The sequence below is a fragment of the Neoarius graeffei genome, chromosome 1, assembly GCF_027579695.1.
Source record: "Neoarius graeffei isolate fNeoGra1 chromosome 1, fNeoGra1.pri, whole genome shotgun sequence".
Taxonomy (NCBI): Eukaryota; Metazoa; Chordata; class Actinopteri; order Siluriformes; family Ariidae; genus Neoarius; species Neoarius graeffei.
Window position 1 is genome coordinate 18,661,979 of NC_083569.1, and position 13,224 is coordinate 18,675,202.

Genomic DNA, 13,224 nt, shown 5'->3' on the forward strand with positions numbered 1-13,224 from the left:
ACTGACGTTAGCTAGATAGCTAACGCAACACTGTTACATCCATTAATATAACTTTTAACTTTACCTTTGGTTGTTGTCTCTCGTTGCTCATTCAGTGGTCTTCTGAGGACTTTCAAGCAATCTTCGACGGAGGCAGGGGCAAGCACGTCCGTGACGATGGCTTCTGCCTTTGTCCGACCACATGCCATCATCTTCGCAATGTCGGAGTCCTGATACATCGTTGCAGCTAGCTTTGTGCCACAATCTCCTGCCCGATATGATATTGCGTGTTGGGCAGTGTGATACACACTCGTCACCTCTGCCGCAGTCACTTTGCCAGCTAGAGAGTCGTTTTTAGGTCGGAGGAAAGCATCCATAGATTTAGACGTTTCTTTCTGTTGCACACGTTTCTTGTGAGTCTCCGCGAGCCTGTGTCGTTTCAGGGCTACTAACATTTGTGCGAGTAATTTAAGTCTCTGTAGTTTAATAATCTGATTGTTAACTGACATGACCTGACCTGTTACTGTTCACAATCGATTGCCTCGGGCGTGCTTCGGTGTACATGCAAGTATCATATATCGTCGGGAAGCTTACATTCTCCTCTTGTATATATAACTAGTCATCGACCTCTTCCACAATGTGCTCAAATCAAATGTGGGTTATGTTTCAGAAAAAAACAAAAACAAAAGCTTGTGAAAAATGTACTCAGAAGCCTATGCAAAGAAGAGAGGCTCTCTGATCTCCTTCTCCTCTCGATTGAAAAAGACATACCGATAAATCACAATGAGGTCATTAATATCTACAGGGACATGGCCCCCAGAAGGTTACTGCTTTAAGGCCCCTGGAATGTTAGGCTTCTACCTTATGAGAAGAAGGACTGATTTTTATCATTTTGTCCATTAGGCTATTTACTTATTTGTTCAAAGTTCAGGTTTCACTGTTCAATGTTAAATCTTTAACAATAAAAAAGCCTAATAATGCACCAGTGTTTTATTGCTTTGCATGTCTTCCAAGCCTATGATAATGTGAGTGACAATTTTGCTGACACAAAAGAAATGGCAATTGCATATCACTTTCACCAACACAGGACACATAGCTAAGTACTTACCGGTACCTTCCTCTTAGTACGTTAATTTTAATTCTACATTTCCATATTTTGGAAAGGACCGGGGAAAAAAATAATGCACTTGCTGCCCTTTTTCTGACTTTGAGCCCCTGCCCCTCTATAATCCTGTGCACGTCCCTGCTATGTTTGTATTTTTGTCTTGTTTTCTTTTGTTTTGATATATTATTATTACCTATATTATTTAAGGTTTATTTTCTAATTTAATGGCTTTTTACGTGTTCTTGTTGCAAATGCTGTTTTGTTTTTCTTGTTATCTGCTTATTTATTCATTGTTTGTTTACATGTTTGAAATAAACCATCGTTATCATCATCACTGCAACCGCACTTGCTAATTGACACGGTAGCCAAAAGTGCGGGCTATTTTCGCGGCCACGCCCCCAGAGTGAATATTCATGAGCGAACTGGGCGTGGTGTTTCGCCCAGTGGAAACCTACAGTAACCCTTTGTGTACCGCGCACGGGGCGGGATTTTTTTTCTTCAGTCAGAAATATTGGTAGGGACACGCCCACACCGCCCACACCCAATTCTACACCTGTGTTGTTGAGCATGGAGAAAACCAGAAAATAGGGAAAAAGTTAGGGCAGGCAAAATAAAGATTTTTTTTCTTTCTTTTTTAAAATACGGTAACCATTCCTAAATCTACTATAATACCATATGAGAGTATAGAATAAAAGAACCAAATTCCTATTTTAATTCTCTACTGTAAAAAAAAAAAACATTTATTAACTTCACTTAAAGAGTGTCAAATAAGAATTAAAAAATCCTTTTTTTGAGCAAAGCCATTATTCCTGAAAATACTACAATATCAGGTTGATAGGAGCAAACCCCCATTCCAGCTCCCTGTTCTAAAAAAAAAATATTCTGCTGGATATAACATTTTCATTTACAGAACATATCAGATATTAAATTGATAAGAATAGATACCACACTTGACCTTAACCAAAAGGCCGAAAAGCAATAACTTACGTTGAACTCGTTAACATTTCTCTCCCATACCGCCCACACCCAATTCTACACCTGTGTTGTTGAGCATGGAGAAAACCAGAAAATAGGGAAAAAGTTAGGACAGGCAAAATATATTTTTTTTCTTTTTTAAAATAAGGTAACCATTCCTAAATCTACTATAGTACTATATGAATGTATACAATAAAAGAAATAAATTCTTATTTTTATTCTCTACTCTAAAAAAAACACTCACCAATTTCATTTAAAGATTGTGTTAAATAAGGAAAAAAAAGCTTTCTCGAGAGCAAAGACAGATGTACTATAACATTAGATTGGTATATGAAAAGAACAAACTCCAATCCCAGCTTCTTACTCTAAAAAAAAAAAAAAAAACCTGCTGGATATAACGCTCTCGTTTAAAGAACAAATCAAATATTAAATTGGCTAGAACAGATACTACACTTGATCCTAGCCAAAATGCAGAAAAATGATAATTTACTGCAGCTAATGGCTTTAAATATACCACTTCCACATATTAAAATCCAGAAAGGTAAACACAGCTAGACTCCGCCCCCAACAGCTGGATCCTTTTGAAGAGAGACATCATCTTTTGGGGCATGTGGGAGATGCTTTAATGCAAAACGATCAATAGTTCTAACATTTGTTGACTAAAAATGTTCAGCTCTGCCAGAGCAAAGCCTACAAAAATATACTGAACTCATTAACATTTCTCTCCATGGAAATCTTTAGTAAAAGGCGAAAGCTTTATGCGTCAATGAAGAGAAACCTGAGCTGCACTTAACACTGGATCAGGTTAGTGACACTGGATTGGAGGTGCCTTTACAGCTTTATTAGCCATTGCACGCAGGCAGAGAAATGTCTGACCAACGAGCTTTTTTGAAAGAAAGATCGATCGATCGATAGATAGATAAGCAAGCGGGGTGGGGGTGTTGAATTTTGAAAAGGAACAGTTGAGTGCTGTGTGATCTGTCCAATATCACGGATGTAGGCCTATAAATTAAATATGAAAACATCAGCTGGAGTTTGATTATTGACAGGAACGCTGTTGACCCCAGCAGTAAGTGATTTCCATACCACATTTTTTATTGATAAATGAGGGCTATTGGTTCATCCTCGTTAGTATAGTGGACAGTATCTCCGCCTGTCACGCGGAAGACCGGGGTTCGAGTCCCCGACGGGGAGGCTTTAAAAATTTATTAAGGGCGTCATGCAGTGGCGATAAAAGTCGCATTATTCTGCACCACAATGCTTTCGAGATTCGAAATAAATTGACCGTCGATTTTTCAAAGGCTTCCCGCGGTTGTAATCGGTCTTTATTTGATCATGCCCATCACTTGAAATTTTCCGCGTTCGCAGCGCCCCCTCTCGGTCAATGGAACAGCTGCGTGACGTCATACCAGTAACCACTCGGTGCAGTTGCAATGACGGACACACCAGAAAATAGGAGCGATGCTGAGGAAATTAGCTTTGATTTTACCGATACAGAAGAAGAAAATGGCCCACAAGTAGAGATTTTGACAGCTGAATGTCCTGGTGGTATCCAGCCTTACAGATTTGAACCTGAGCGCTCATCTTCAGAAGAAAATGAGGACAGTTCTGACGACGACAGAAACGAAGACGAGAATGAAGACCGGCGACTTGAAGACGTGTTTTGGTTGGTTTCTCTGACTAAATCACTACTTGTGTGTATTTTTAAAGACCATTTTCACTTGAATTAAAATGCTGTGTGATTAATCTATGATTATGTGTAATACTGATAGCTGTAGGGGGTGAAAGTATAGGTAGAAAGATTTAATTCTAGCAACTTGACAGCTTGCGATCTCGCGAAATGCAGTGGGCCTTCTGATACAGTAGACCCCTTGATATTTCAGTTTTCATCATTTTCCTTTTATTGCGGTTGATTTTAACTTGATATTCAGTATGTTATAGGCTGGGAGTATTGAGCTTTGTATTGTATTGTTTAGTAAACGTACAATCGTCAGTAATAAGTGATAATTATTAGTTAAAGGCAGCTCTGTGGCATAAATCTTTCAATTAATCTTCTGTCATCCATTTGCTAAAATTATGTGCCACATGTGTTATCAAGACAACACTTCATGTGACAAAGAAAGATATGACAAATACATAAATGTATGAAAATAATTTTGTACAATTAATGATTGATACATAAACACTTAAAACATGTGTGTGGCAGTGGGGGCGTGGTCAAGCGCCGGTCTGTGACAGGAGGGCGGAGCCAGGGAAGGTGAGTGGCAGAATCATTACACCTGACGGTAATTAACCTGTGTTTTCCCAGTAACCGCGCCCTATTTAAGGAGGCAGAGGGAGAGCAGAGAAGAGCTCATCCCGGGACAAGAACACAGTGTGTGTTTCGCTATCAGATTAAAACTGGCGGTTATACTGAAAAGTCTGGCAATAAAAAGCCTACTTGCATCTGAAGCATTGTTCTGCCGTCCTCTGTGCTCCACCCACACTTCAGAGAGTTCTACAGTGGTGCCAAAACCCGGGATAAGGTGGAGCACCAACCTCGCAGCCCCATGGAATCCTCCCCGTTCGCGGACCTGGTCCACGCCCTCACCACGGCTCAGCAAAGCCAGCACGAGGTGCTCATCACGCTCCGAAAGGAGCAAGAGCGGCGCTTCGAAGCCCTGGTGCTGGCTCAGCAGGAAGATCGCGAGGCGTTCCGGCATCTCCTCGCGTCAGCAGGGTCCACCAGCGCCCCGGGCCCGTCTCCCCTCACCATGACCAAGATGGGCCCGCAGGACGACCCCGAGGCGTTTCTCACATTGTTCGAGCAGGTCGCCGAAGCCGCCTCCCCCTCCTGATGGGAGAGGCGCAGCTGGCCGCGCTATAACTCCCCGCCGGCCTACGCGGACCTTCACTGGGCCGTCCTCCAGCGCGTGGGGCGCACGCCAGAACAACAGCGCCAGCGCTTCCGCGCGCTGGAGGACGGCCCGGCGAAGGTCCGTGTTGGCCGGCGGGGAGTTATAGCGCGGCCAGCTGCGCCTCTCCCGTCAGGCGGGGGAGGAGGCGCGCCACCCCGAGGCTTCGGCGACCTGCTTGAACAATGTGAGAAACGCCTCGGGGTCGTCCTGCGGGCCCATCTTGGTCACGGTGAGGGGAGACGGGCCCGGGGCGCTGGTGGACCCTGCCGACGCGAGGAGATGCCGTAACGCCTCGCGATCTTCCTGCTGGGCCAGCACCAGGGCTTCGAAGCGCCGCTCTTGCTCCTTTTGGAGCATGACGAGCGCCTGGTGCTGGCTTTGCTGAGCCGTGGCGAGGGCGTGGACCAGGTCCGCGAACGGGGAGGATTCCATGGGGCTGCGAGGTTGGTGCTCCACCTTGTCCCGGGTTTTGGCACCACTGTAGAGCTCTCTGAAGTGTGGGTGGAGCACAGAGGACGGCAGGACAACGCTTCAGATGCAAATAGGCTTTTTATTGCCAGACTTTTCAGTATAACCGCCAGTTTTAATCTGATAGCGAAACACACACACTGCGTTCTTGTCCCGGGATGAGCTCTGCCTCCTTAAATAGGGCGCGGTTACTGGGAAAACACACAAAACACAGGTTAATTACCGTCAGGTGTAATGATTCTGCCACTCACCTTCCCTGGCTCCGCCCTCCTGTCACAGACCGGCGCTTGACCACGCCCCCGCTGCCACAATGTGTTTTTAAAAAAATAATTTTTTTCTATCAATACCTAGCCATGACCTTGAAATCAGATCCATTGATAACAACAGTCACAAATAGTGTTCAGTGTTCGTTGTTACAGCCAAACACAATACACCGATTAGGCATTTTGTATCACAGAATATTAATACATCATTTCATAGTGTTTTGAGTGTTCAAAACTATCCACAAACTGAATAAATCCACAAAATCCGCAATGTAAACAACTCTGGTAAACGCACGCTATAGAGAAAACATGGGGACAGGCCAGCATCACCCAAGGGAGGTTACTGGTATGACGTCACACATAAGTTGACCTAGTTAACGGCTGGCTGCCTAAATTTGGCTGTGCGCGTCAACTTTAAATGCTTGTAGCGGGCGCATCGTGACACTGAGATCGCGGGAAACCGAGGGGCTTGAATAACCCACCAAACCCGACATTTTGACACATGATATAGCCTGATTGCTGAAATTACCGCACGACGCCTTTAACTTGTGCAGCAGGGGGATGGAGTGGTTCACACTGTCGCCTCACAGCAAGAAGGTTCTGGGTTTGAGCCCAGCGGCTGGTGGGGGCCTTTCTGTGTGGAGTTTGTGTGTTCTCCCTGTGTCAGCTCTGGTTAACCCCACAGTTCAAAGACATGTAGTTTGGTTAACATGGGGTGGTGTTGGGCTGAAGTGCCCTTGAGCATATGTATATAAAATGTGTGTGTATGAATAACCACATCTTGTGTCAATTAAATCTTATTAATAGTAACAGATCTAGATAAATCCAGTAACTATAGACCATACTTTAATATGCCTAAAGTCAATGTTAATGTCAATTATGACTATTATGAATTGCCAATGGTAGACCCTCTGATGATGTTCTTCTAATAATATTCTATTTCTAAGTCTAGTAAAAGTCAGACAAAAAAAAAAGTTTTCTGTGTTTTTAGCTTTTAGGTAAATATCAGAAAATTGAGTTAGCTAATTTAATGGATGCCCGCTAACCTATCTTTGCACATGGAGCGTTACCAAACCTCCCTCGTGATAGTGAGAACTGGCAGCCCGGATTTTTCCATTGACTCGCGCGCTTGACCCCCAATCCAATGTTGCTTTGGTTGGCCAAAGTTATGAGGTTGCTGTGGGGTACTAAGACTAGACTAAATAACAAAATTAAATGATTCAGACATCCCTAGTCTCCCGGACACTCTGGGAGTCTCCCCAGGAGCATGTAGACAGAGACAGGAAAGGCAGGAAAAACTTGATCTAAGTCTTATTTGGAAAGTTGTAAATTAAATTGTAATGACTGGCTATTGCTGATATGTGGTTTGATGTTGTGACATGTAAGTAAGTTTAGCAAACAATTGATTTGATTGATGTAGATTTATGGTGTGAAATGTAAAGAACTGTTGTTAATATGTGAATTGATGGTGTGAGATGTAAACAAGTAATGCAAATAATAGTGTAGATTGATGAGATGTAAATACTATTGCTAATATGTGAATTGGTGATGTATATTGTGAATAAGTTTTACAAATTACAGTGTAGATTGATGGTGAAACATAGGCTTAATAAGTTACCAATATATGCATTGATGTGAGATATAAATAAGTAGGCCATAAGCTGATAAAATATGTATTAAACTGATGGTGCGATAAATAAAAATGTTTGGAGAGATATTGACCACTGTGAGTGAAGAAGAGCTCCCCCTCCTTACAAAAGCCAATTTAACCACTGTCCAAACCAATGGATTTTTGACCAAAATGCTCTGAACGGATCAAACTTTGGTGCGCGAACCAGAACGGAACCCATTCCCTGTTGGTGGAAAAGGGCTACGTGTCAGTCGGTGCAAAGTCTTGTCGGGTCCATATCTTGTCTGACCAGTAGAGGGAGCGCACATGAAATCACCACCAGTGTCTTGTGCTGACTTGGAAGAGGAGGGGCCAAAAATTATGCAAAACCCTGCTCGGACGCTTTGCCTGCCCTCACGGAGTGGCCTACACCCTTGCAGGGTTACATCTCAGCCAGGCAAAGAAGCTCATACTTACCTGGCAGGGGCAACACCATGATCAAGAAGGTGGTTTGTCCAAAATGAGGCCCAACTATTGCACTCAGGTTGCGCTGACCTTTGTGAATTCCTCAAATGCAGGAAGCTCAACTGCATAATTTCTGGTAGTGGGGGACTGTGTTCGTGCTCTCCCCTTTTGCCTAATTCTGTTGCAGTCAAAAATAGAGCTGTTTGTCTTTCTGAAGTTTTTCTTTTCTTTGTGTTCGGATGTTTTACATCAAGAACTACTAGCTGCTTTAAATCTTGGAGGAGCTAGAAGGGTTATGCTCTTAAGGGTAACATGTGGAAAAAAGCTCTCTGTTTCTGTGTATTGCTGCGTTTCTGAGCACTAGGAAACAGGTTTTGTTCAGGCTTCTTTTATCCTTAGCACCCAGCTAGGGTTTCCATGAGTTTTGAGCAGAAAATGGTTGTTGAGGATGCACCGTGGACGGAGAGAATTTCACCGGGGTCATGCAGACCTTTGCGAATTCCTCAAATGCGGGAATATCGACTGCATAATTTCTGAAAGTGGGGGAATGCGTTCCTGCTCTCTCCTCTTTCCCATAACCCTGACAGAGTCAAAAATAGAGCTGGTGGCTTTTCGATCTATCTATCTATCTCCTTTCTTCCTTCTTTCCCCTCCCCTGATGTTGTGCGCTGGAGTGCAAGTTGCACGATGTGTTTGAAGTCTTATGAAGACAAGTGGGCTCAGGGACCAAAGTGCAACATGTGGAGAAAATGTAGCTGGCTCTGCATGTTGCTGTTATTTTCGCTCTGCTCGCACGGCTTTCCGACCACCAGGGAACGTGTTCTTGAATGGGTTTAGGTCAGGCTTCTGGGAACCTTGGCACGAGCAAGGGTCTTGATCAGGGGCATCACTAGGAATTAAGCTTTACTGGGGCACTGCACCCCCCCCCCCTCCCCAACACACACACACAAAATGCCCCCCCCGCACAACGCACCTTAACGTTCCTGTCCCCAACCTATGCAAAGTGGATAATTCTCATGCTCTTGTGGATGAAGTTATGCGAGGAATAGGTCAACGAGACAGAAAACACATCCCAGTCCCCAAAAAAATTATTGTTAGCATTTGGGCTTTTAATGCATGCTGATGCTAAACATGTCACCTCCACTCTCACGATTCACAAACTTAGCTGGTTAGTTATGACTGACTAGCACATAGCCTACAACCTTAATCTTACCTCTCTCACCCTCCTCCTCATCTGTCACTGTTTCCCTGCCCCGTCTCTGCTTCGTGAGAAGAATTGTCTGATATCCATCTGGAAAAGTAATTTAATATCGTTTAATTCGATGTAGTTTAATGGGTTTGTTAGAATATGGTTTGCTTAGTTTTGTTGCAAAAACTTCGCACTACCTTAACTCATCCAGAGCCCGTTCTCTGACTCATCCAAAGAGTAGACTCATCTCTCCAGTAGGCTAAATGGACTCATGGCACGCCACACGCACACTATGTTTACAGTGAGAATCTCCCAGACCAATCAGAAAATTAGTTAGAAAGAAGAGGCGATAGAAGTTTGAAACACACTCTGTCCTACAACTTACAGTAGATAAATGATCTGCCAAAGAAACTAGTTTGTTACAAAAATCGTTCAACATTTTCTTACTGGGGCACAGCTGATTTTTACTGGGGCATGTGCCACAGTAAAAAAGGCCTAGTGATGCCCTTGGTCTCCATGAGTTTTCAACAGAAATTTGTTATCAAGAATGCGTCATCGACAGAAGGCATTGCATAGTGCACAGCAGAAGTAAACAGTAGTCCGGAGATGGTGGATCGCATTGCTTGCCCGCAAGCTTTGTTCTGTTATTTCTTCCCTGGTGGTCAGAAAGCTGTGCGAGCAGAACGAAAACACCAGCAACATGCGGAGCCAGCTACATTTTCTCCACACGCTGCGCTTTGGTGCCTGAGCCTCCTTGTCTTCATAAGACTTGCAGACATAGCAGATATTTGCTTTCTTCCAAAATACGAGCACAGACCAACTAGTAATCATAAGAAGATGTAGAAACTTATCCTAAACTAAAAACACGCCCTCTGATGTCGTCACGGTTCGCACCAGGAAAAAAACAAAAAACAAAACTTCTATCCGGAAGGGGACCGACTTTTCAGGTTCCGAACCCAGAGATTAAATTGGGCGGAGCCCTCGGAGCTCACTGAAGCTGAGCTCCCTCTGCTTCAGTGTTTATTATAATATAATACTTTTATTCATTTTCATCTATTCTAAAAACACCATCAATATGAGAGTTCATCAATAATGATTTAGACAACAAAAAATAAGCTAAAGTGAATTACACCCATCAATTAAAAAAAAAACATTTTCATTGGAATTATCATTGAATGCGCTGTGAGAATGCGTGACATCACACAGCATCATCATACGTTTAATCTCATCTCATTATCTGTAGCCGCTTTATCCTTCTACAGGGTCGCAGGCAAGCTGGAGCCTATCCCAGCTGACTACGGGCGAAAGGTGGGGTACACCCTGGACAAGTCGCCAGGTCATCACAGGGCTGACACATAGACACAGACAACCATTCACACTCACACTTACGGTCAATTTAGAGTCACCAGTTAACCTAACCTGCATGTCTTTGGACTGTGGGGGAAACCGGAGCACCCGGAGGAAACCCACGCAGACACAGGGAAAACATGCAAACTCTGCACAGAAAGGCCCTCGCCGGCCACGGGGCTCAAACCCGGACCTTCTTGCTGTGAGGCGACAGCGCTAACCACTACACCACTGTGCCGTCCGTACCTTTACTATAAAATACTTTATATTTTATGAGGATTTGTGTTGTACGAAGTTGTAACTATCTGCTAAACATGATGCCTTAGCAAAGTAGACAGAGGTAAGTCATGGTTCTTTTGTTTATTTTGTCTTTAGTTGAGAAACTTTCTCAGGCAAAATATACTAGTGCAGCAGATGACATAAATAGCGTTAGCTAACACTGACAGACAGGATGCTAGTCGAAAAATTCACGCATCCATTTGCTAAAGTTCAGATTTTTTTGTCTGTAGTTCTGTCATATTTTATCTTCATTTACTAAGTTGTAGCTGTTTTCTGTGTTTTTAGCTTTTAGGTAAATATCAGAAAATTGAGTTAGCTAATTTAATGGATGCCTTAAATGGTCGACCTGAACTGCTGGCGACATGGATTTCTCTTGGCTGCATCGTTCTGAAAGTGCTTGTTTCATGAAAGGTGCATCAGAAAATACCTGGTTTTCTGTGTGTGATGTGCCAAATACACTGTAAAGTTGGCAGATAAATAAAAAATGCTTCTTTGCATCTGAATTCTGTTCCAAAAATTACTAAAAGCTTGTCCACCATTATTAGATCACAGTGACTGATGGGTAGGCGGATTTCACTTGGCTGCATCGTTCTTAAAGTGCTAGTCTAATGAAAGTTACGTCAGAAAACCCCCAGTTTTCTGTGTGTGCTGTGCTCAATTACACTGTAAAGTTGGCGAATAAATAAAAAACTGTTTCGAAAAATGCTTTTTTGCATCTGAATCCTGTTCCAAAAATCACTAAAAGCTTGCCCGCCATTATTATATCGCAGCGATTTACAGCTTGGCGGCGCTGTACGCTTGACGTTATTTGCACCAGTACCTTCTTTTGTTTCCACACGGACTCTATAATATTCTCCTCAGTGGTGTGAATTCTTGATACCGATTCTTTTGAAAAAGACACAAAAGCTCTTCAAATTCGTCCTCAGTCTTTGTTTTTTTGTTTGAGGATGATTTGGAACCAATAGCCGAGCAAGCAGACTCAAAAGAGAACCCATCCTCATCTGAGTCACACCAGATAGTGAGATTATAAAGAAGTTCCCTTCTATAACTTTGTGCCACATTGTCAAAATTTGCAACAGACCCCTTGCACTGATGTCACACTTATATTAGCAACCGTTACTGCCATTATCCTGGGGGACAAGCGAACTTTGTTTACATACTGAAGGCAAGCAATATTGAAGATGTCAGATGTCTGCAGTTCAAAGAAAGCTACCACTAGAAAAGCTTTACTACCAGAGTGCTTGGATAATCTAAGTCAGAGAGAAGCAAAGGATAGATACAGACAGAAGTTAGCTTATTTATGATGTGTGCAAAATTGCTTGAAATTTTTTGGAGTGACGATGTCCATTTTTGGCCTGGGTTTACCTACATGGATGTTGGAATGTACCTTCTCACTGCATTTTCCCTGTTTTAATAAATTAAAAAAAAAAAAAAAACTTATCGTTTACTGAAAGGGAAGGGCAGGGAGGTCTGAGAATCCATCAGTTGTGGTTTGTTTACACTTGATACTAAAACTGGTAGCGTCCTAGCCAACAAAAGTAAGATTCAGAGAGAGTTTCACTAACTCTTTATAGGCTCCAGTGAGAATTGAACTCACAACCCCTGGTTTACTAAACCAGTGCTCTCACCACTGAGCTATGGAGCCTTAACTCTTTTGCACTCACTGAAGATTGAGGCCAAGTTTAGATTAGACCGTATCTGTCTCGTTTTCTTCGCGGATGCACTGTCCGTTTACATTAAAATGCCTGGAAACGCCGGGAAACGGGAATCCGCCAGGGTCCACGTATTCAATCCAGATCGTGTCTGGTCCGGTGCTGTGTAAACATTGAGAATACGCGGATACGCTGTGCTGAGCTCTAGCTGGCGTCGTCATTGGACAACGTCACTGTGACATCCACCTTCCTGATTCGCTGGCGTTGGTCATGTGACGCGACTGCTGAAAAACGGCGCGGACTTCCGCCTTGTATCACCTTTCATTAAAGAGTATAAAAGTATGAAAATACTGCAAATACTGATGCAAATACTGCCCATTGTGTAGTTATGATTGTCTTTAGGCTTGCCATCCTTCCACTTGCAAGTGGTAAGTGATGTGCATGCCCGATATGCACTGAGATCACACACACAGCTGCTCAGTCCCGAATCGTGGCTTGTGCACTTCACTCGCGCGCTCTGTGAGCTGTGCAGGGCTGGATTGCGCACCCTCCAGAGGGCACTCGCTGTTCAGGGCGGAGTGATTTGGAGCGCAGGATGCCTGCGGAGCTGAGCGTATCCGTGTATTAGTGTTGCTGTGTGCACGCGAGTCATGTATTGGCGTTGCTGTGTGCACGCTAATCGTTTTAAAAACGTTAATCTGATGATCCGCTGATACGGTCTAATGTAAACCCCACCTGAGGCCACAGCAGAACCTTGAAGACCCTGCACTGATCCCCAAAACAGCCCCCAGAAACTGCTGTAACGTCACTCACAACTTTAGTTCCTAGCTGCAGTTAGCTTCTGCTTACTATTTGCCTCACAAAAAATGGACACACATTTTAAATAATGCAGTGTGTCAATCGTAGAGTGGGCTGTGGGCTGTGCATTCTGGCTACTTTCTCATCTGAGCTAACAAAAACACTGGACAGGCCAAGACCTCAAGAGACAAACCATAA

The 13,224-nt window shown here is 43.5% G+C and overlaps 1 protein-coding gene, 5 non-coding genes and 1 pseudogene across 6 annotated transcripts in view; 2 read left to right on the forward strand and 5 right to left on the reverse strand.

Annotated features, from left to right (window-relative positions):
* LOC132891954 (protein NLRC5-like) overlaps window positions 1–13,224 on the reverse strand; it is an 888,139-nt gene that overhangs the window by 823,367 nt on the left and 51,548 nt on the right. The window lies entirely within an intron of this gene.
* LOC132898163 (U2 spliceosomal RNA) lies at window positions 1,878–2,064 on the reverse strand. The gene has a single exon (XR_009656460.1). It is a non-coding gene; the product is annotated as a U2 spliceosomal RNA (small nuclear RNA).
* On the reverse strand, window positions 2,440–2,542 carry LOC132898345 (U2 spliceosomal RNA; annotated as a pseudogene).
* Window positions 2,731–2,845, reverse strand: LOC132895739 (U5 spliceosomal RNA). Its single transcript, XR_009655821.1, has one exon. It is a non-coding gene; the product is annotated as a U5 spliceosomal RNA (small nuclear RNA).
* On the forward strand, window positions 3,182–3,253 carry trnad-guc (transfer RNA aspartic acid (anticodon GUC)). The gene has a single exon. It is a non-coding gene; the product is annotated as a tRNA-Asp (tRNA).
* On the forward strand, window positions 7,766–7,929 carry LOC132896748 (U1 spliceosomal RNA). The gene has a single exon (XR_009656157.1). It is a non-coding gene; the product is annotated as a U1 spliceosomal RNA (small nuclear RNA).
* On the reverse strand, window positions 12,149–12,221 carry trnat-agu (transfer RNA threonine (anticodon AGU)). Its single transcript has one exon. It is a non-coding gene; the product is annotated as a tRNA-Thr (tRNA).